We start from the raw sequence: 23,876 nt of genomic DNA on the forward strand, positions 1-23,876 counted from the left end.
TTTCAAATTTCCCGATTTCCGTCGAAAAATGTGTTCAGTTGCTATAATTTTTCAAAACATTAACGGAATTTATGTCCAGTTAAAGGTTTAGTAAGGAATTTATTAATATACTATAACGTATCATATCCATAAGCAATAATAACGATAAAGTAATTCCCATAATTATTTTCTCCTCTACGTGATTGAACATTCCGATAACTTTTGCATCGCCATACTTATGGGTGAACATTCATAATAAACGGTGATTTTTTAAGAGCTTGAGAACTTTTTTAAAAAAAAAAAACGCATAAAATTTGCAAAATCTCATCGATTCTTTATTTGAAACGTTAGATTGGTCCATGACATTTACTTTTTGAAGATAATTTCATTTAAATGTTGCTCTTCACTCCAAATGCGGCAATTTTGCTTATTTACGTAGCCATTCAACCAGAAATGAGCCTCATCGCTGAACAAAATTTGTCGATAAAAAAGCGGATTTTCTGCCAACTTTTCTAGGGCCCATTCACTGAAAATTCGACGTTGTGGCAGATCGTTCGGCTTCAGTTCTTGCACGAGCTGTATTTTATACGGTTTTACACCAAGATCTTTGCGTAAAATCTTCCATGTGGTCGAATAACACAAACCCAATTGCTGCGAACGGCGACGAATCGACATTTCACGGTCTTCAGCAACACTCTCAGAAACAGACGCAATATTCTCTTCTGTACGCACTGTACGCATTCGTGTGGTTGGTTTAATGTCCAATAACGTAAACTGAGTGCGAAACTTGGTCACAATCGCATTAATTGTTTGCTCACTTGGTCGATTATGTAGACCATAAATCGGACGTAAGGCGCGAAACACATTTCGAACCGAACACTGATTTTGGTAATAAAATTCAATGATTTGCAAGCGTTGCTCGTTAGTAAGTCTATTCATGATGAAATGTCAAAGCATACTGAGCATCTTTCTCTTTGACACCATGTCTGAAATCCCGCGTGATCTGTCAAATACTAATGCATGAAAATCCTAACCTCAAAAAAATCACCCTTTATAATATTGTATAGTTGAACTAATACAAAAATATTAATTCCAGATATAATGAATTCTTTGGAAGATTCATATTTAGACCATTAACAGCAGTTGGTATTTATTAATAAGACATTAACATTATGAACAGTAAAGCGAGATTTTGGATGAAGCTGTTTATGGCTTTTTAAGTACCATTAAGCAATACGTGGGTATTTCTTTTATACGAAGTACCTTTTCACATATATTTTTGTAAAAGCTTACACAAATCAAAAAGGGGGAGTTGATACATAAACGTATTCATTATAGTTAAATATGAAACTTGCTATAGGAATATTGAACAAATTAAAATTCAAAAACAAATGCTACCAACTTTCTAACATCAACCTATGTTCTATTTGAGAAAACAGAAACATGCAAACCATATCATTTGGGAATTGTACGTCCTAGTATACAAACAAATTCCGAAGAGATTTCTATTAAAAACATCACCGGAAACTGCAAAGGATAGCACATAAGAGTTGTTGAAACCCAATGTCCCGCTATAAAGCTCCTACGTACTTTATAAGTCGAAGGTCTTATGAAAGTTTTCGTTATTTATTTAAAATATATATAAAATTTAATAATTTCCTATAGGAAGTTATAGTCATTGGTGCCATTTGTAGAATTCACTTTTATCAATGTTTGTAAAAATCTATTTCGAAGGTTTTTGTTGGCTATATCTCAAGAACCATAGGAGATATATACTTCAAATTAATTTTTTTTTAAAGAAATACCATCAAAAAATGCAGAAAGCACTTTTACAAAAATAAAAACATGTTTTTTACAAAAAATAAAACCCTTAAAAACTAATAAAAGTTTGTAAGAATACTACTGTCATTTTTTTTTTTAAATAAGAATCAAAAAAGAAAACCTACAAATTTTTTTTTAAGAACTGATGACCGATTCACCTTCAACCTCTAACACAATAGCCTGCACGACAACACTTCCGACACCGGATTCAGGCTCATTGACTTTGCTGCGGGGCGAAACGTCATGGTAGCAAGTGCGCGTTTTCCCCACCTCAACCTCCACAAAGGAACTTTGAGTTCTTCAGATCAATCTACCGGATTGACACCGACGATAGACACACTTCCAGCATCATTGCGGCTGCCAACACAATGTATCGCGAACCAGTGGCAACATTGCCAAGATGCAATCAGAGAAGCCGCCTCTGACGTACTGGGTTCCAAGCAGCCACCAACAAGGAACCTCTGATTTGTTGAGGCACGCAAAGCGGCGCTGCATAGAAGAACGAGTGCTGGTCACGAGCTCTATGGGCAGAAGAGGTGAGAAGAACACCGATTTCTCAGAAGGAAAAAGAAAGGGCATGAGAAGCGTGCGGTCAAAGATGTTGAGAGATCGAAAAGCAGGAATGAAGTTCGGAAGTTTTATGAACAGGTAAAACGAAATTCACAAGTACATAAACCTTGAACAGAAGGCTGCTAAGACGAAAGTTTAGACATCATAGTAGAACTGCAGTCAATGCTGAGGATATGGAAGAACCATTTCTGCAGACTGTATAACGGCGACCACGAACCGAATTCCGATGTCAGGCAGGATGATCCATTCAACATCAACAATCCCATCTTCCCGACTTAGATGAAGTAAAGATTGCCATATCTAAGCTGAAGTCTAAGAAAGCCACTGGAGCAGACGGCTTTAATGCCGAGTTCTTTAAAGCAGCTGGAGATAAGTTGGTTAGGATAATGCACCAACGTATCTGTAAGATATGGTCGGAAAAAAGCATGTCCGATGAATGGAACCTCAAAATTGTTTGCCCGATTCTGAAAAAACTACCCTCTAAACTGCACCAACTATAGAGGAATCTACTTAACATCCCTTACAAACTCTTCTCTGCCGTAATATGTGAACGTCTAAAGCCCGTCGTCAATAACCTGATAAGTCCTTATTCACATTACGGCAGATCCTGGAAAAAAACCCAAGAACATCTAATCGACACCCACCATCTTTTCATACGATTTTTTTAACATCGTATTTGAAAGAATAGTGCAGAGCTCCCACGTCAACACTAGATGCACTATCTTTCAAAAGTCTGTCCAATTACCAACATATGTTGATGACATTGACATAATCGGAAGAACTTAGCGTGATGTCTATGGGCATTTTGTGAGTATTGAGGCAGAGGCGGCTAAAATGGGTTCAGGGGTTAATGAGGGCAAAACAAAGTTCATGCTGTCGTCAAGAAAGGACTTACAAAACCGTCGTGTAAGTCAAAACGTCACCATCGACAGACGTTACTCAAGGACTTCGTCTGCTTAGGATCCGCTAAAAACGTAGAAAACAACACCAGCGCTGGGATCAAACGAATATAACTCTTGCTAACAGCTATTTTTTTGGGCTAAGTAACTGCTATACGGCGCAGATGCATGGACTATGACAAAAGAGGATAAAAGTGCCTTGGGTCGTTTCGAGAGAAAAGTTCTTCGTGAGATCTACGGTCCCGTATGCTTCGAAGGGGAGTGAAGGAAAAGATGGAACTACGCGACGTAGACTTAGCAAGAAGGGTAAAAGTTAAACGACTAAGATGGCTGGGTCACGCAGAGCGCTTATCATATTTTGGAAGCTTGTCATTTTTTTAGACGCACTTCTCATCTCACTGCTGCTTTTTGTGCACAGAAGTTCATAAAATGTCAAAGTATCTCTAAAACTTGTGAAGAGTTATTTAAACTGAAATTCCAAAATATATATTAAAAGCGAGAAAGACTCATAACACTTTTGTTTTCCTTCATTTATTTTTCGTATTTAATATTTTCTTAACTGTCCAAAGCCATTTATAGGAGCCACAATCAACTATATAGAGGTTATTAAATTTTGTCACATTTTTGTGTTCGATGACGACTTTCTATTTAAAATCAAACAAATGTACAGAAGACAAAAATAAATGCCAATTTGTATGAGCTGGAAACATTTTAAACATTTACGCTGAATTGGGAGATTCAACGCTTTTATAAAATGAAACATACATAAGCCTTCGAACTTATTATGCAAAAGTATATTTTCATTTCAATTTTAAAGTTTTTTAATTGAAATTTTGCAGGCAGAAGTCCAGAAGGTTAGAAAATAATCTTTCAGATGCAGCACAATCATTCAATAAGTTCTGTTAATCATTGAATTGTTTCGACAATAGTAATTTTCTACAAAATTCAGAAAATAGGTTTGTCAACAAATCAGCCTTAAAACACTCAATATTTCCTTAAGGCTTGCAGCAAACCTTCTCCTCTAAGATTTGCTATAGATATCTAGTCTAGTCTAGCGGATTAAGATCCGCGTTTTCAAAAAAACTATCTTTAGCGACGACTATAACCAAAGCAAAACGCAACTAGTTTTTACCAGAAAATAAATTGTCACTAAATAGCTTCACAATTCACGTTAAAAACACATGTTTCACGCCTGGTTTTTAAAAAGTTAACTTAATACTTATTCCACCTTTTCAATAGTTTTTTCTCAATTTGCTGTTGTTTCAAGCAATTCTTTTGATCTTTTCGTTTTTATTGCTAAAAAACTGACTTAAACTACCCTCAATACAAATTGATGCTAAACGTATTCAAAACCATTATACTAGTTCAGTGAAAAACTTTTGAGTGAAGTATTGAATACGTAAAGTTAAAAGTATGTTATATATATGTACATGTAAGTAATCTAAAGTTCGACTCCCTCTCCTTTTACTATTTACGTTTCTATCGGTTAACATATATTATGAACTTTGTAACTAGTACAAAAAATACAAAGCAATCCTCGTATGTACTACATTGCCTGAAATGTATGTCAAATTATCGAATACCAGAAGACAAATAACGAGCGCAATAAAACTCACAGAAAAAAGCCTGAAACTAGAGCTACAATATAGGATAACGTCTGAGAAAAAAAATACTGACCCTATTAGGTATTCAATTCGTATAACTGTCCTGGGTAGATAATAAAAAACCTATATCACATAAAAGCTTCTCTTTGAAAAAATCATAAAAAGGCACTAAACGTCTGATACTTAATCCCTAAAAGACCTAAAGCCTTTCTAAAGATATTCATACCTATATATCCTTTAGCTTAATAAAAATAACCAACAACAAAAAAACGAAAAAAAAACAAACAAAGTTGCCTCACTCATTTTATTTACAAAACAAAAATATAAACACACAAATCCATGAACTCAGCCCACATTTTCAATAAATAAGTTGAAAAATTAAAATTATATCCTTTTTCTGATGGCAATCTCAATTCACCAGTTATGTACCTAGTCCTACAAAAACGTACATATGTGCGAGTATGATAAAAATAAACAAACTTACAAAACAAAAATCAAATCAGGTCACCATATAGAAAAGACCATTAAAGGATTTCAATCTCGGGCCAATTCCTAACAATTTACTTAAGTCAGCTTAAGGCCAAACACAAACACGGTATATGGACTAAGATCTTTCATAAACATAACACACAACTTTTCCCATGCATGGCGTACTGTGATGATGGCTCTTTGAACAAATACCACATCAGATCAGAATAAAACAAAAATGGATCAATGTCACATAATATTATCATTTCAAAGCTGAGAAAAAATAATAAAAATACAAAGTGTGCCCGCATTTTCTTGAAAGTCCTCATCCTCATAAATGATTTTTTCTCTTATGGTAAAAAACTATAGATACCTATTTACCATAGACTAAAGAAACTCAAAGCATATCCTTATAGTGATGTGATAGAAGCTCACACATCAGCAAACCCATCATCCATGCCGAGAAAGTCGAATGGATTTTCTTTGTTTTCTTTCAATTTTTTGTTTCTACAGTAAATGGAAATATTTTCATCTTGGCTTTTTCCTGTGAATACCCACTCCTTACAAGGATTTTTCCTTATCTACATTTAAATTGTTCTACTCTTTATTTTTTCTTTAATAAATTTTTTCTTTCTGAACGTTGGGCGCCATTTAACAGAGTATGGGCGATGGGTTTTTATTACTGAGCTCTGCCGGTCCAATATTCCAAGCAATTCGCTAAATAGACGATAGTGTATATTCGGCTTTAAGTTGATTCCTTAAATTGTCTATTACTTTTCGGTTGAACACATTTCGTAGTCTTCGTCGTCTTCGTTGTCGACGTGTTATGGAAGCGAGGGGTTGACGAATTAGAGCTCCAAAAGAATAAGGACCACAACAACCATACTACTGCCAACTGCCACAAGCCTTTGGGGCTTGTTTGTTGTTGTTGTTATTTTGTTGTGTATATATATCTATAAACCTACTTGTGCTCCACCATTTCACAAACTTCTGGATCCCTTTCTCCATCTATTTCCTCTACATCTCAGCCATCTTACATAAATTTCTCAATGGAATTTCTAAATGCCAAAGGATATCTATCTAGGTATAAGAATTCAGCTTCATTTCCAGCACCGAAGAGCTCAAGAAAGGAAGAAAAAAATACTGCTTTAAATTGCAATGTGCTCGAGATTGGATTTGGTATGCTGGCGGCTCCTATGGTGGTAACGAATGATAGCAAATGACAGTGGTGGCGGGCGGGAGGCTGGTGGAGCTAAGTACGGAACAAATATAAATACCATTTTTTCTTATTCGCTCAGGTAAGAAAAACGAGTAGAAGGCCAGGGGCCCATAGAGGAAGGATTTTTTTGTTCATAGTTGTTGTTATCCTTAAAGAGAGGCATGAAGGTTTAATTAAAGACGGTTGGAATGAAAAAGACGTGCGCTGCAAAACGAGTGGTTTTAGGGTTTCACAGCCTCTTTTTTGAGATTTATTTACTCGTACTAGTAGAAAAGTTATATTTACTCTAGAAGTAAGGAATGGTAAAAGTTTGAATGATGGTTCTGATAAATTTTTAACAAAGCTGTTCCCAATACAATGCCACCTGCTTGACTATAAAGCATTTAGTCGAACTATGGAAAGTTTAATGAGGCACGAATCACAAAAGCATCATTTACACTTAGTTTATATATTTTTTTTTCTTTTAATAGATTGACCTACATTTAGGTTTCGTTCAACTTGAGTCCCTTAAGTGGCATGTGTAAGTGTAGCTTGGGATATTATATTGCGATTTTAATGGAATTTTGGTTTTAAATGTGTTTGAAAAGGGAAGAATTGTAAAGGATAGCAGCTAAGCGATAAGTTTTATGGTTTTCTTCTGACAGCTGACTGTGCAATAAATTTGGCATTCGAATAAAGTTATCATTTTTTTTTTAAAGTGCGTTTTATTATAGATACAAGACTAGCATTTTTGTGTTGAGGAATCCTACTACTCGTTTTTCTAGGATTGAAAATGATTTAACTCTTGAACTCGACTTAGGTACATGTATTTTTTTTTTCTTCGGTAACAATTTTGAAATGTTGAATGGTTTACTTACCCTAATTGATTTTTGCTTTTACTGAGAACTGTTCCTTGAAATTGGAAAAAGGAAAGATGTCGAAAGTATCCAATGGAATTAATTGATATCGACAATTAAATTAATTCAGTCCTTAACTTCCATTTTTCTTAAACTATTACCTAACGTTTTTTTATAAATTAAAAGAACTGAGACAAAATATTTTTCGAATAAGAAATGTATCAAGACCTAAATAGTTTTATAAAAGAAGCTGGGATGCGACCCACACTGATAAGTTCTCATCCCGTCTGTCGATTTGTCTTGCTTAAAAGTTTGTAGGTTTTCGTGTTGGTTTAAAAAAAGTTGTCAGTTTGAATTATTCTTCAAAATTTTAAAATTACCACCAATATTTTTCATAAAAAGGAATGGTTTAGTTCAAGTTTAGTATCAAGAACCAAACATTAATTTTTACAAAATTTGCGTGCTATTTCTTGTAGATTTTATTTCTTTTATGAAAAATCGGACTGTTGGATTTTTATAAAAAATAACTACTGAAATAAAAAAGTTTGAAGACAATATTTTTAATTTTTGAAAAACTATTTGAGTCGAAAGAAAATTTTTACCAAGTTTTAGTATTATTTTTTTTAAGTTTTTAGTTTTTTGTAAAAAGCTGTCAAAAATTTGCTCAATGTTAACAAAAATATTTTTTAAGACATAAAATTAGTTTAGATCCAATAAATCAAAGTTTTAAAAAGTTATTTGAGTTGAAAATCAATTTTTACCAACTTTTGTTAAATTTTCTTTTAAGTTTTTATTTTTGTAAAAAAAACGGTCAATCCGATTTTTTTCAAAATATTGCTGAATGTTGAAAACTATATTGTTGATGAGGTAAAATTAGTAAGAAGCCATAATCTCAAGTTTTTGAAAAGATATTTGAGTCAAAATTCAATTTTTACCAACTTTGAGCAATGATTTTTGTTGGTTTTTTTTTTTAACTGTCAATTTAATTTTTCTCAAAATTTTACCTGATATCAAAAACGTTATTTTTCGTTGCATTGTTTTGGAGATGAAATAATTTTGTATTCGTAAAATTTTCGAGGTGACAATTTATTTTTTAGTTTTTTTGAGTTATATAAAAAACCGATTCGCTTACACATTACAATATATAATATACAATTTCATTCAAGTCTCTAGCTTTTTAGGTTCGTGAAATATTTTGGGTTATTCAAATTTTTCATCTTTTTTTAACTGCTATGGTGCATTATTATCTGCATAAAAAAATTTATATGAAATCGATATCTCTTCTGGTACTTGAGCTATGGAAAATAAACTTTTTTGACATTTGGTAAACTTTAAAAAAAAGGAATTGACACTTTAATAAAAATCTTAACCTTAAAAATGTTGGCTTCAGAATAGTTAAATCTTATAAAGGATATTGTAGCTACTATATAATAAATAAAAAACAAAATTTAATACATTGTTTTCCTTACAAAAATAACAAAAGCTTTGAAAAATACCACTGAAAACTTTTAAACATTGATTTTTGACTTTAATATCTCGAGAATTTAATATTACTTAATTTTATACAAAATATTTGTAGCAATATTGCATTGATTTAAATAAAATCTTATTGATAGTTTTTGGTTTTATTCAAATTTAAATATTTACAAAAATAGTTCTACAATTTGGTAAAAATGATTTTCGACTCGAATATCTCGAACACATACTTATTATTTGTGATTTTGACATATCTTATAAAACTTCATCATTTTTTATTATACGAATGAAATTTAAACAACAATTGTATAACGTACTTCAAATATGGTTAAGAGATAAAATTGTTGAAAACTAATACCAACTTTTAATATTGTTGTGCGGTAAATTGATCCCAGAATAAGTTGTGTGAGTGCAAATTGACGATTCAGCTTTTAAGCAAACCAGAATGACAGCTATAGGTTTCAGGTCTTCATATGGAGTGTCTTTGTTAAAAATCAATGAATTTGTGTATTGCATCCTCTTGAATCCTTTCGAAATTCGTATAATTATTCAAAGAACTCAGAATGTATGAAATCAGTAATTGAATTTTAAGCTGTTTTCTAAAATTTTTATTTTCTTAATATTTATGGTAATAGATTCTGAGAGCTTCCACTGCGTGTGCTACTAAAATGGATTAAGTTTTGTTAAAAGATTTTAATAATTCTAAAAAATGTCTGCGACAGAATATATCTATCTTTAGCTGATTATAACCTTTTGATGCTAACTAAATTTGTTCTGAAATAAAGCATACGAGATACGACTTATGCCTCGAAGCGGAGTTGGTAATTGATAAAAACGAGATTTTTTTTGGGGCTTTGATAAATTTTGACTATGTTGAATTGATGACTCGAGGTCATCATGAGATGAGGATGAGGATTATTCATGAGAGTAACTTCATAAACACTGGAGAAAAAATGTATGCAACGAATTTGAAACTTATACTTTTTGCAAATTTTTAGTAAAAATTGGATTCATGAGAGTAACTTCATAAACACTGGAGAAAAAATGTATGCAACGAATTTGAAACTTATACTTTTTGCAAATTTTTAGTAAAAATTGTTAAGGTCTGCAAATTTTGCAGAAAGACTCAATTAGATTTTCAAACAAAATTTCCAGATGCCAAAACTGTTATTCTTCTATGGACGAAATATAATTTTTTTCGTAAAATTTTTGAAATGACTAATATTTGCTTAAGTTTTAATGTTTTATTAAAACACGCCTTTGTTAAATTTTTGTGAGTATATACCAATTTGGTAGAAGCCTTTTAAACTTATTTTGATATCTTAAATAAATAAATTAGGTGGCGCAACAGTCCATGACGAACCAGGGCCTAGTGACTTACAGCTCAACCATTGTGCGAGTAATGTTGTCAGAGATGGTAGGGACCTACAGTTTATATGCAGAATACAAACGGCTTATTTGAGAAAGCAGTTTTCATGACAAGAATTACTCTTGGAGGATTTGTCAATTCCCAGCAAGAGGCATTACCGGTGAAAAAAGTTAGGTGGCACAGGTAGGGATTGAACACAAGACCCCTTGCATGACAGTCCACGCACCATCACGCTACGGGTACTACTATTTTGATATGGTCATCGTTGATCTTCATGGGCAGCCATTTGCGAGCAAAAGTGTAGTGAAATACCTCGGTATCTGGTTAGATCAGTATTTATATTTCGACAGACATATAAATGCTGCTCTGACCAGAGCCAGAGGAGCCTTCGCTCTGACGAAACGGCTGTTTTTTAGCAGTCGGCTTAACCCCGGAGTGAAGGTAATTTGCTACATGGCCCTCATACGGCCAATGATCGTTTATGGTTGTCTTATATGGTTCAACGTTACCCCTTCCCAGATGGAGAAGTTTCGGGTGTTCGAACGGCAGTGTTTACGACGCTGGCTGTACCGGCTTATATCGAACAGCCGAATCTTCTTATGTACATTACTATTCCAACGAGGTCCTATACAACGCGGCTAGAATTAACAGAATTAACAATTTCGTGATAAAAAACGTTCGAGGTCACATTGCAAGAGCTATGTCTTCGACCAACAATTAAATTTTCGGGGCGTTCTATCCGAACGACGAGTATTTTGAAAGTGCACGCTTGAGCGGTTTCATTCCACCAGAGGCATTCCTCTTTTTAGACAAATGCGGTCTGATACAGGATGGATTGGCAGTTCCGTTAATCTACCACGTCAGACGAAGAACCGTGGATAGGCGACTCCTGTACAATCGGGACGTCATGGCACAAGGCGGAGCAGAGCTCCTTCGGTTCAGTAGGGCTGTGTCCGAACGGGACCGAACTGATAGGGTGAAGTAGAAGAACCAATTTTGGTGGCTTCAATCGGCACTTGATAGTGGGTAGTCGGGATGGGGTTTTAAGCCTTAACCGGGTTACATACTTGTTTAATAGTATTAGGGTTTAGTTTTAAGTAGAATAGGCATGGTGGCACAAAAAAATACAAAAAAAATTAAAAAATAAAACAAAAAATTAAAAAAAAAAACCAAAAAACAAAAAAACATTGAACATAAAAAAAGAATATTAAAAAAAAACATACAAAAAAAGACAATAAAATATAAAAACAAAAAACGTTAGATTTGCTGCTGTGGTTGTTCTAGTTTTAAGTAGTTTAGTAGAATATGTAGTTTAAGTTAGCTTTAAGTTTTATGTAAGGACCTTATTTTAAGTATTTTGTAGGTAAAAATAAAAAACGATATTGATATTAGTTTTTTTTTTCAAATTATAGTTACAAAAAATCACTCTAAAAAGCTTTCATTTATAGATTCTATGGACCTTGAAACATCGAGATATCTCAAAAGTTTCATTTCTACAAATCATTAATATTTGTCTATGGGAAGGTAAATATAAAAACGGATGCATTCTTTTTTAAAAATTTCTACATTTCAATTAACCAGCTAAGGACAGTAAAATGCATTGAGCATGACATTACTAATTAAAATACTAAGGTAATATTTGTCAAAGCCTTTTTCCCCTCTATTCTTCATTATTCAGTACAATGCTTTAAAGAATTTAATTAAAGGAACCTTGTTTCTTGATCAAAAAGAACAAAAACAAAAACTGCTACCTTTAGCCGAGTGGCGGTGGCGAAAAGATAAGCTACGAATGACCCAGTAGAGGACTTGTTGTTCTGTTCGTTAATTTTCTACAATACTTTCAAAGTTAACCACCTCAACCAAAAAATAAATCGGCATACTTTCGTCATTAATTAAAATGAGAATCAAAAAGAAACTCCACAAAATAATAAGCAAAGTTCATTCACTTGTCTTTGTCAGGTAAAGTTAACCCATTTAAATTTTTGATCCTTAATGCGGGCTTTACTCGGCTCTAGACCAACAAGATACATCAAATAACTGTAAATACGAAATATATACCTAAGGATAGGTAATTCCAACCGTTCGACGTCGTCGTTCGTCGTTGTCGACCCAATTTCCGGCAATTGTGCGGTCAACATTATTTACTAAGCCTACAAAATAAAACGGTTTTTCCTCAGTTCGTTAGGTAATAAAAATAAAATACACCAACGGAAAATCCTTTTTATAGCTATGTATGTATATGTAGGTAGTTACTATAGTAATACTGGAAGGTATAATGTTGTTTATATTACCAGCATCTCCGCTCCGTCTCCAGGTTTCCTGCAGAATCTCTCATCGCTCGTCTATACCTTCCCTAGCGATAGAACTACCATATTCGCGAAGGGTAACAACCTTTTGCGTATTGATTCCATTGAAAGGCAAAGTGCGCGTAAAAAATAATACACCACCTCCGTGCCATTTTACAGCATCCATCGAGCTTTATGTACGTTTGTTAATCCCCAAAAGGGTCTGAGGCTGCAGGAGCTAGGGTTCAGGCGAAGAAGAAAAAATTAACACAAAATTTATGTAAGGACGTGATGTTTTTTTTTTATTATTATTTTCCTTTTTTAGAATCGTGAGGGATGTATATTTTATGAGAGGATATGCACTTGAATATTTTTTGTTGTTGTATTCACAACTTTGAATTGGAAATGCACACATATGTACGGTTATAGGAGATGCGGGCAAAGGACATAGAATGAATGATATCTGAATTTGTACCACCATCAGTTTTAAGTCAGGGAAAAGAGTTCTTTAACATTTGATCCTGCAGTGCCAGTGCAGAATGCAGATACAAAAAAGCATATGTTCTTCATAATATGCTAAACATTGGAATTGAGTTCTCTGTCGAGGTGTTTTTGTTTATGCTGGGGGAGTATATATGAGCGTACGGGAAATGCATATGTGGAAAAGATCCTTAAGAGGATTAGTTGGGTTAGGTTATTTTTTCTTTTGAAAACTGACAGACCTGCTGCTATGCTCCTGATGCTAAGCTGCGCTGGGCTGGTATGGGCGTGGCTGTTACACTAATTGAAGTGTCTGAAAAGCTTGTATATTTTGTTTGATAACGAGTTTGTAACAGTAAGCAGTTAAGAGCATTTAATTGCAGCTGAACTTTAGGTACGGCGATACGGCGGGCGTATATTGTAGGTAGTAAATATTTTTGGAATAATTTGAAACTGGACCAAACGCATTTTACGTTCGAATATTTTATTCGCTTAACAATAATTACTGGATTCTGCTTTTGTTACTAATGAATGGTTCAACTGACATATGAATTTATAAAATTGTTTGTTACAATTAAAAGGGGTTTAACACCAGCATTTGGCTCTAGGATTGGAGAATGGTCCATCAAAGCGGATAATATATGCATGTTCATGTTGAAAATACTGTAAATAGGGTTTTACATAATGAAAAATCTTGAAAAAAGTTTTAACCTACGCAATTCTTAAATGTCAGAGTTTGGTTTTTGGTATACATAGTTTTTGATTTTGAGCTCGAGGATCTTCTTTGCCAAATTGGCATAAAGAGTTTTATGTTAACTTTCGCAATTTTCACTCTTTATGCAAATTTTCCAATTAAATTTTTCAACAAAAAGTTCAAATGATAAAATTGTTTTATAAAAATGGGTGTTTTGTTCGGCAATGTTCTACGTGATTTGCCCATTTTACGATCGTCATAATCGTTTTACCAAGTGGACACTTGAGTCCACATCAGTTCTCTGAAGGTGAAATCGAGTTTTCGTTAAATAAAGAACTCATCTTTTTTGAGATCAGAGTTTATCGAATTTTGTGTCGTGACTTTGGCCTGAACCCGTACAGAGTTAAACAGCACATGCTTTTAAGAGAAGCCGCTTTAGACAACGCGTTATTTGGCGAATTGGCTCTGGAGCGGTTGAAAGTTTATCTATGTTCAAAACAAAATTGTAAAATTTGGGATGTTCCCAATCCAATATGAGATTCCAATGCATCCTGGGATGTAAGTGTTTCTTAGTGAATGGACATCACCATCAACGGCGAACGCCAAAACTTGGTAATTAGAATCTTTTTTTGCCTAAGTATGTTATTATGGACACCAACGACCAGAGGATTCAAAAGGAAAGATGCGCAGTGGCGGCCTATGTCAAAAACTCACGCAAAATGGACGTTCTGTACCATTGGTTTAAGGCCAAGGTTACCTCACGTGAAAGTGACATTAATAATTTTTAATTTAAAACGTGCGCCAAAGACATTTGGTTGTTAGTTTGGCTCCAACTGCGTTTTGCAGCTTTATTGGTTGTGACTACACACCAAATTTTTGTTAGGAAGAAAAAATTAAGACTTTTGAATTCTTAAGATTTGGGTTAAGTATTAAAATGCTTTTTCAATATTCGGAAAGTTTTTCTACATAATTTATGTTGAAATTTTGATAGTAGAAGAATTTGATTGCACATTATAGAAAAAATCACCGTTTAAGTAAATAAGGAACAATATTTTTATAAGCAGGAATTTTGAGTCTTCAAGAGTTTTGGTTTTCAATCAGGAGCTTTTTCTAATTTTTAGATGGTTTTCATTTCGAATTCTAAATCCGAAAAATTACCATTTTCGAACGCTCAACCCCGCCCAGGAGGCGTGGAGAAAAACATGCCAGATAGTGGAATTTAATAATGGCGTGGAAATCTATCTATCAGTTAAAGGAATTCTGGATACCACTCCACTCCCAAAATTTGCTGCCGGTTTTAGGGTTATAGGATTGATATTGAGAGATTGATAACTAGCGTTTTATAAAATCACAAGTTTATGCAAATAAGCCAACATTTACAATAGTCTTCAAAGCCAACCCATCAACTTATGAAATGCGTAAAATTCAGCCTTATTTATTAGCCGTTTCGTCAAATGCATATAGACGTTCAAACGAACAAGAAATGTAAATTATAGACACGTAAGTATGTACTTTTCTATATCAATAAAAACCTAAGAACTAAGCTTTTGAAAAAATTCCATTTAGTGAATTTTAATACAGTATGTTTAAATTTATAGCCAAAGAAACTTAATTAATTTTTAATTTCCGTTTTTAAATTAAATACATATACATACAAATATAATTGGTTTTGGACCTATAAACTTCATTTAATTTTTTCAGACATAATTGAAAACATTACTGTTTAAAAATGAATTTTATATACACCGTTTTTATCGCATTCCAAAGAAGGATTTCAAAACAAAACTTATTTCTAAATGGAAATATTTAAAATAAAATTTAATTAAACCTTATGGTGGTATTTTTTTCCGGATATTTAAAAGTAAACAATTTATAAATGTCAACTATGTTTATATTCAACAAAGTTCAATAGCAACGGTATATGGTGTGTGTATGTTATATCCTTTTGGATTTAATCTATTTTACGCTGCTTTACGCCATTCACTCCCACGCACCTGTTTCCCTCTCAATTAACTGACTCAACTGTACACCTAATCTCATTAAAATAAGAACAGGAATGTTTAAAGTTGAAAAAAAAAAACAAAAATGAAAGGCAACTTCAATGCTATATTCTTCATGACCTTTAAACCAAGGACAGACGGACAGACGTGGAAAAGTGAAATAAAAACAAATAATCCTGTTCGAGCCATCATCACTATGGAAATGAAAATACCAACCTGCCTGCCTGACGCCTGTATTAAATGTCGTCGTTGCTGCTGCCCCCCGCCGTCTCACCTTTATCCTTATAAACATTCCACCATCATCGTCATTGTGAAAGTAAACAAAGACAATCACAGTGCATCCGACACCTCAACGCGAATAAAGAGCAGCGTTCAGTGTTTCCTTCCAGGTGGCATGGCGGCCGCGGCGCGCGCGGCGGCGGTGTGGTAGTGGTGATGTTACTGGTAAAGGTGGTGATGGTGGTTATTTTGCCTTTTCATCCACCCTATCCACATATACTTTTATGCATCTGTATAGAACCCTTATTTTTTATCCTGATTCAGGGAAATTTACCTTTCTATATCTTGATGCCTGATTGTTGGTAATAAAACTGCGAAAGCGAAAGTCTAGGGGTTTTGATGTGTTAAACAACAACTGATGAATATACGTTTCTACCACCTTTAATCCATGTTCCTTCCTTCAAGTATATCCCTACATATTTTCCAACAGAGTATCTATACCCTATTTATACCTATTCAACAGAAAGCTATGCCATAACCAACACTCGCTCTTCATAAACTTGTTTCGAAAAGGATATTTAGTTAATAGGCAGTAATGAAGCTCTATTTATGGAGAGAAATCCTATATTCTGCTTTTCTGTACCTGATAATTTGCGTGACGAACTGACGAGGACGACTGAGGACAGATATCAGCTGATGATTGCATGGCACTGGGCACCTGCGACTTGCGATTGAAGCCGAAGGCTGAACTAGACAAATGTTTGAAATGCCAAACCAACGAAAGAATGATGAGGGTGTTTTTGTTGTCATAACAATAAACTGGAAATAGCTGAAATGTGTGTTTATTGGTATACACCAAAACCATATCTATCTGCTGAACTGGGGAGCCTCTCGTACACTCGTATCATAGCTCGGAGGGTGTGTTTTTGGGACACAAAAACAAACTGATGAAAGTTATGTATACATATACATATACCTAAATTGCCCGCCATATGCGGGAGCGGAGTGCCCTTATAGTGTTCTTATAAGCAGGGGGCCTAAGCTTTTAGTATGATTGTATGATGAACTTGATCGTGGATTTTAGTGACCATTAAATTTCAAGGGATCAATTTACTTTTAAATACCTTTAAGAGCTCAAAAATTAGGTGATGCTATAAGGAACGTGTAAGTTTTGTATATAAGAAGGTAATTCTATGGTGTTCTTTATTAAGAGCTGCCTTCCTCTAAATTCAAAACAAAGTATTTTTGAGACCTTTTATGGTTATACGGTCAACGTAAAGTTTTAATCCGTTTACACTCTCACGTTATCAAAGAACTAAAATTCTTCCTATCAATGTACAGTCAACGTTCAAGGTGTCAATGCATGAAACCTTGGCCATCACACGAATGAAGCTGAAGCTTTTGTAAGTCACAGTGACATTAAACACTCGAAAAAACTTTGCCGATCATACGATTTGACAAAATGCGAAAGAATGTTATTTAAGGATGTTAAAGAATAGCTGCGTTTGACTATCGCAAGTAATATATATGGGTCATCTTTTACCACGTAACACAGCATCAATTTGTGATCCTAGTTTCTATCTGGGTCAATTTCAGGAACCTTTAAAATAGTTGTCACTATGTCGGGTAGATATCTATTTTTTCTTTCAAGTGGTAAGCTAGTGTGAACAAAATCAGTCCAGACTTTTAATCCTTACTAAAAAGACGAGATTTTCGAAAGCGTTTAAAAATGTTTTTAAAAGTTCTGTAAAGGGGGTGCTGACAAAATCAAAATAACGAAAGAGGCTGCGACCCACACTGATAACTTCCCTCCCATCTGTCGATTAATCTTTCTTAAAATGTTTGTAGTTTTTCGTGTTTTTGTTAAAAAAGTTTTCGGTTAAATAATTCTAAAAAATTGATGACGGCAATGCCATAGCTGCAAAATTTATAAAATTTATAAACAATGTTCCAAAAGCAAAACGAAACAATAAATTCATGAATTACTTAGTTTAATTTCAAAATCTTTCTTGTTAACAAGAATTTTAGTCGAAAACCAATTTTAATACCATTTTTTTAAAGTTTTTATTTCTATTATAAACAAATACAGATTGGAATTTTTTAGAAAATTTATCACAGAATGAAATCATTTTTTCATTTATTCATGAGATATCGAGTCCCGAACATCAATTTTTACTAATTTTGAGTACTATATTTGTCAGGTTTTAATTTTTATGAAAAAAACAACTTACTGTTGGAATTTTATACAAATTTTACTAAATGTCGAAAATAATAGTTTCTATAAGATGGATTAAGTTTGACGGCAATACCTTAACTTTTGAAAAAAGATATTTGAGTCGAAAATACATTTATAACTACTTTTAGTTATGATTTTTGTAGGTTTTTATTTTTTTTATAAATAAAACATTTTTGCTAAAATTATTTGGTATTTTAATTAATTTAATATAAAGAATTTTCTGGCTTTTTTGGGCGTATTTTTTCTGAAGCAATTTATGGGAGTTTATTATTACTTTTCAGTCTACTTACTTTACCAACAAATTGCGTGAATAACATTTTCAATAAAACTTAAAAACTGGAGGACTCACAACATACATGTGGCAGAATCTTTTCCCACTTCAATTTTGAAGAACTTCAAAGCTTAAGTGTCACTTATGATGTTTTTCGGAAATGTATATTCTTGAGATTTAAGTTTTAAATCTTGGTTCTAGAGCATCCAAAGCAAATCCAACTCAAAATGAAGGTTTATTTAAATTGTTAAGATCTTGAAAGTTTTTTATTTTCATTTTTAAAAGAAAAAAAATAAAGAAAATTTAAAAAAGCCTGAGACTATTTATGTACAATGGAACTGAAGACTAATTTTAGGAATTTAAAGGCAGCTTCAGTTTGTGTTAGGAGAATTAAAAAATGGTTATTTCTTAAAATATAATATCAAATTGACGTTATTTTATTCAAGGTTTCTTCTTAAGAATCTGAACATTTGCTCTTTCTTTCAGAAAAGATCTTATTAAAATTTAAAATTTTAAATTTTGTAAATACCTTTAAGACTATAACAAGTTTTTGCGTAGACTGGACGTATTATGTCTTGAATCTATACCTTATTTTTTTTCGTAGAATGACCTGTATGGGTCATTGGCGAAAATAAAACACGACTAATATTTAAAATGGTACAATATTAGCTGTTGACAATTACAAGTCATGAAGTTATTATATTGTTTTTACTATGACAGATGAAATACTATTGAAAAGCCTTTAAAATAATGTCAAGGTAATGAAACTTGAAACATTTGTTAAATACCTGAAGGAAAAAGATGGTATAGCATTATCTGGCAACTTAATTCCTATATGCATTCAAATCAAATGGGGTGGCGCAACAGTCCGTTGGGAACTAGGGCCTAGTGACTTACAACTCTCAACCATTCCTGTGTGCGAGTACTGTTGTCAGGAATGAAAGGGACCTACAAGTTTAGGCCGAATTCAAACATCTAGTTTGAGAATGCACTTTTTCATGACAAGAATTACTCTTAAAGGATTTGTCAATTCCTCGCAAGAGGCAGTACCCGTGGAAATATTTTTTTTTTTAAATTAAGGTTTCACAGGCAGGGTTTGAACTCAAGACCCCTTGCACGACACAGTCCAACGCACTAACCTTCATGCCACGGGCAACTGCTCCTATATGCATTGCTTTGGGATAAAATAATGCCCTTATAATGTTAGCACTCTGTTAATGAAATGGAAGACAATCTCAAATCGTATTAAAGCTAGAAAAAAGTTGTAGTTCTCAAAAAAAGGGACCGAAATACAGCCTCCAATCTCCACAGCAAACAACCACTTTTCAGAAATGAAATGGTCATTTGTAGATAATTTTATTTTTGTTTTCGCTTAAAACCATAACTCCCCACTCCTAAAATATCATAAAGCCCGAAATTGGTTACAATGCCCAAAAGTTAAAAAAAAAAAATTGTCAAAAACCCTAAGCGAATGTCATAACGCCATAAATAAATTGTTAGTTTTCATTTTGCCCAAAAGAAAACGTCACAAAGCCCGAATAAAATGTCATATCACCCAAACCAACTTCCAATGTCATAACGCTTAAGTTAAAAAATGTCATAACGTCCAAAATATGTCTTTTTTTGTATAAACAGTGCCCCCAAAAGGTATTTCACTGTTTATACGCCATAAAAATGGTTGCTAGAACTGCGATAGAAAAAAAAAAAACAATTACGTTTTATTTCATTTAGAAAATTGGCCTTATTTCGCTTTTTGAAAGTAGTATACGGCCAAACTCATTTCTTAAGCTTACTTGGCGTCAAATCTCAAATTTGAGTAGTCAATCTGACATTTCGTTTGTGGGTTTGGGCGATAAAAACAAAAACTCAAAATGTTGCAGTGCCCATAATAAACAAAAATGTTGTCAGAATGCCCAAATTTGGAAACACATGACATCTTTTGGGCCATATATCACTTAGTAATTTGGGCGTTAAGTTATTTTAAAATTGATGTTGGCAATGTGACATTGATAAATGGGATTTGTGGCATTTTCTTTGGAAAAGTTTTGTGTTGATATGAAACTCTAAAAAACCTTGGCGTTATGTTTCTTTTTATTTAGAGTTTCATAAAATTAAAAAATTCTTGATGCTTAAAAATTCGGTAATATTGCCCAAATCTTACAACAATAAAATTTTAATAAAATTGTTTCGGTCATTTTAAATTTGGGCGATTTTGCTTTTTGTATCAAAAATATTGGTTACTTAATTTAACCATTCATCCAGAATTGGACTCAACGATGAAGAGGTTTTTTTTTTGAAAAAATTAGGTTCAGTTTTCAACAGCTCAACATTTTGAAAAAACATATATTTTATTTTTTAATGTAGCTCCTACAACATACCACATAACTACTGGCAAAGTTACTATTGAAAGACCTTTATGAGACAGAATAAATCACGACATTTAAAATATGTTCGTAGAGTTATGCATATAAACCAGGCCCCATCATTAAAAACTTTAAGGCCTTTATTTCGAAATTCCGGCCCTTACCTAAAACAGAAGGAGCTTTTTCTGCTAGACTCGTGTATATGTATTAGTTTATTGGGTTTTACATTACTGTCGCCGCTGAAATAAATTGTCCTTACATATAATGTAGGTACCAACTATTGCTACATAGCTACTTCTCCATAAAACGGAAGAATACAGAGACATAGTCGTTATGTTTGGTGGAGTGAGGGCGCATAAATTATTAACAAATTAGGTTTATTTTCCTTCTGATGTCGTGTCGTGTCGTTGGCCGGTGGTGGCGGCGACAACAGCGGATGTTTGACTTTTTTTCTTTTTAAAGAAAAATATTTTGTTCATTTGGCGGGAGATTTCGTTGTCAACAGATTTTTATCAGAAACGAAGATGAAGAAGAAAATTTTTAAGGTGGAGATTTTAAGACTAAGGGCCAAAAGATTTTAAAGTTAAAAAATCAAAAAAAACTTCAATTAAATGATGTCAAGTGTTTACTAAGACTGATGCCATAATCTGGAAATTTTAGCATTTGAAATTAGGACAAAGAGATTTTCTTAATAGAAATTTTTGATGAAGGTGCAAAACACTGTCGACCCCAAACTGACTGAACTGCTAAAGTATTTTTTTTACGTTATATGAATACATTTCTGTGAAAAGTTTAAACTTTTTCTTTAAATATCAAGGAAGTATTTTTTAGACAGGAAGAAAAATTGCTATGATATGTATACGTATGTATGATTGTATATTAAAATGAATGTGTCATGCTTACAGTCCTCTATTCTTATTACTTAAAAGTTACTTTAAAATGGAATGAGAAAATTAACCCTTTAACACCCAAGTGAGAAGTTGATCCTTTCTGTGAAGAACTCCATCAGTTGCAGGAGTAATAATGTTCCAGAAAAGTAATTATGTATTCTCATTTAAAAAAGCATATCCTTGGAAACAAGACAAAAGAAAAAAAAAACATAGATGAAAAAGTGAAAACATAGGAATGTGGAAGAAAATTGTTTAAATATTTTCAGAAGGCTTCTTCTTATTTTGACGCATATGCATAATTCATATTTATTTTTAATTTTTGTGTTATTTCGTACGACAAAGTGAACATATTCAAATTTATAAGTATATATGGGCTCAGTGTACATACCTACAGTGTCTCGGTATAAAATGTTAGGGAAAATTCTTTTCTGTATATTATTAAAATAAGTATGGGTTTTTTTGTGATTACAACTTTTGTAAGGCTTACATTCAGGTTTTGAGAATTTTAGAAAGACAAACAACTTTACATACGCTCTGTTTCAACTGAATACGCACAAACATTTTTGAAGTTACTTTGTACTTTTTTACAAATATTGAGCTTTTTTTTGTGCCATCTGTTGATGCTAACTACTTAATATTTTTAGACAAGGACTTCAAAAAATTATCCAAATAAATCTGTGGGTTTTGTGTTCGCAAAAATGTAAAATCTATCATAGTAGAAGTTTTTTCCATTCAGTACTTTTGGTGAAATTCAATTACTATCTAAAATCTCAAAAAAATTGCTTCAGCAGTGTTCAAAAAGCTAACATCGATTTGCTTAGAGACGAGGACCTAACCGGGCCTGCAATAGCTGATAAAATTTTCAGGAGTTGTAATGGTTTCTATTATTACTTAAAATAAAAAGATTAGCACAGAAAAACTATGAACGGAGGTGAAAATTAGCAGCAGCTTGAAGACTTGCAGTTTTAAAGTGTGCAGCAGATTTTTCTGATTTAGTGACAAAAATAAAAACAAAACAAAATTTGCGCAAGTCATTCAACAGTTTTCAGAGTTATCAAAAAATCGAAAAATGTCAAACAAATTAAACTTAAGAAAGATAAGGTGATTGTTGATAAATGACAATCAAAATGATCGAATTTGATCTACGTAAGGTGATAGTCAAATTGATACCTATAAAAAGCTGTCACAAAAAAATGTGATAGTCATTTTCAAACAAATATGTTTGTTCTGAATAGATCTACCAGACGCTTACATAAACGATTGGAAAAACACATTCCTGTGAACGACAAAGCTTACGACATTCGAAAAAAGCAAGAGAAGTAAGAATTGTATTCAAACACAGCTATTTGGATACTTTTATTTAGATATTTTATAAGAATCGATTTAAAATTTCATCAAGGCAACAATGAATTTTGGCTATTTGAATCTGAAATTGTTCAATCGAATTGAATTGAGTTGAATTATTTAACACAGACGACATGAAAATGATAGTCAACTATCACCTTAGCCGATTCCACCCCAGAGTGGATTCCAGATTAGAGTTTCTTAAAACTCCAGTATACTGGAAAAATAATGGTATTATCATAGCCGTAAAGAAAGTGTTGTGATAAAGAGAGCTGTGAGATATTATGGAAGAGTAGAGTTTGAGCTCGTTACATCAAAATGTATTCCTATGCGTAGAAGGAAATGTTTTCTTAATACTCAAAACATTTGTTTAACCATAAACTTGGCCTTTACCAACATGATAACGCGCCTGTGCATTGGGTTACAAATAAACGCTTCGACAGAGGATTAAAATAAGCACTTTCTTCAATGGCTGCCGTACACATAATGATCTAAACATTATTAAATAAAAGAGGCTGGGATGCGACCCACATTGATAACTTCCCATCCCGTCTGTCGATTTGTCTTGCTTAAAAGTATGTAGGTTTTCGCCTTGGGATAAATAAGTTGTCAGTTGAATTATTCCTATTTCTAAAATTACAATTTCAACAATATTTTTTATATAAAGACTATTTCTTTAGTTTGAAAATCTAGTTTTGTTAAAAAGATTTTTAGTCGAAAACAAATGTTTGCCAATTTTAATAGCTTTTCTTAAATTTTTACAAATTGGATGAATGAAGATAAAAGAAGTGTAAAGCCACTATCTCAAGGTTTTGAAAAGATATTTGAGTCGAAAATCAATTTTTACCAACTT

At 33.0% G+C, this 23,876-nt stretch overlaps 1 protein-coding gene across 1 annotated transcript in view; it reads right to left on the minus strand.

Annotated features, from left to right (window-relative positions):
• The window catches only part of LOC129943986 (proton channel OtopLc), a 138,421-nt gene that overhangs the window by 106,297 nt on the left and 8,248 nt on the right, over positions 1 to 23,876 (minus strand). The gene's annotated exons all lie outside the window — the stretch shown is intronic.

The sequence above is a fragment of the Eupeodes corollae genome, chromosome 2, assembly GCF_945859685.1.
Source record: "Eupeodes corollae chromosome 2, idEupCoro1.1, whole genome shotgun sequence".
NCBI classification, from domain to species: domain Eukaryota; kingdom Metazoa; phylum Arthropoda; class Insecta; order Diptera; family Syrphidae; genus Eupeodes; species Eupeodes corollae.